The sequence below is a fragment of the Schistocerca cancellata genome, chromosome 2, assembly GCF_023864275.1.
Source record: "Schistocerca cancellata isolate TAMUIC-IGC-003103 chromosome 2, iqSchCanc2.1, whole genome shotgun sequence".
NCBI classification, from domain to species: Eukaryota; Metazoa; Arthropoda; class Insecta; order Orthoptera; family Acrididae; genus Schistocerca; species Schistocerca cancellata.
Window position 1 is genome coordinate 925,656,871 of NC_064627.1, and position 1,162 is coordinate 925,658,032.

The 1,162-nt window shown below is 49.4% G+C and overlaps 1 non-coding gene across 1 annotated transcript; it reads right to left on the reverse strand.

Annotated features, from left to right (window-relative positions):
• Window positions 1–559: 559 nt before the first annotated feature.
• On the reverse strand, window positions 560–634 carry Trnas-cga (transfer RNA serine (anticodon CGA)). Its single transcript has one exon. It is a non-coding gene; the product is annotated as a tRNA-Ser (tRNA).
• Between the last annotated feature and the right edge of the window lie 528 nt (window positions 635–1,162).

The window sequence follows — 1,162 nt, forward strand, 5'->3', positions numbered from 1 at the left end:
GACTGCACACAGCGCAGCCAGTGATTTTCATACAGTGCACTACGTGGCATTACCAATATAAAAACCTAAACAGCCTACTTACACATGACAGACGCTCTATCCATTTTTTTTTTTTTTAAATCTCATTTTGATCGCTTTTGTTCGTTGCATCGGCTCGGGGCGGGCGTCGTAAGACACCTGTTGAAGTTCGTCGTTGATCTATGAACTCAGTTTTTTTTTTTATTACAGAGGACAGCTAACCTGGCAGATTAAAACTGTGTGCCCGACCGAGACTCGAACTCGGGACCTTTGCCTTTCGCGGGCAAGTGCTCTACCATCTGAGCAACCGAAGCACGACTCACGCCCGGTATTCACAGCTTTACTTCTGCCAGTACCTCGTCTCCTACCTTCCAAACTTTACAGAAGCTCTCCTGCGAACCTTGCAGAACTAGCACTCCTGAAAGAAAGGATATTGCGGAGACATGGCTTAGCCACAGCCTGGGGGATGTTTCCAGAATGAGATTTTCACTCTGCAGCGGAGTGTGCGCTGATATGAAACTTCCTGGCAGATTAAAACTGTGTGCCCGACCGAGACTCGAACTCGGGACCTTTGCCTTTCGCGGGCAAGTGCTCTACCAACTGAGCTATCGAAGCACGACTCACGCCCGGTACTCACAGCTTTACTTCTGCCAGTACCTCGTCTCCTACCTTCCAAACTTTACAGAAGCTCTCCTGCGAACCTTGCAGAACTAGCACTCCTGAAAGAAAGGATATTGCGGAGACATGGCTTAGCCACAGCTTGGGGGATGTTTCCAGAATGAGATTACTCTGCAGCGGAGTGTGCGCTGATATGAAACTTGTCTCCGCAATATCCTTTCTTTCAGGAGTGCTAGTTCTGCAAGGTTCGCAGGAGAGCTTCTGTAAAGTTTGGAAGGTAGGAGACGAGGTACTGGCAGAAGTAAAGCTGTGAGTACCGGGCGTGAGTCGTGCTTCGGTAGCTCAGATGGTAGAGCACTTGCCCGCGAAAGGCAAAGGTCCCGAGTTCGAGTCTCGGTCGGGCACACAGTTTTAATCTGCCAGGAAGTTTCATATCAGCGCACACTCCGCTGCAGAGTGAAAATCTCATTCTGGAAACATCCCCCAGGCTGTAGCTAAGCCATGTCTCCGCAATATCCTTTCTTTC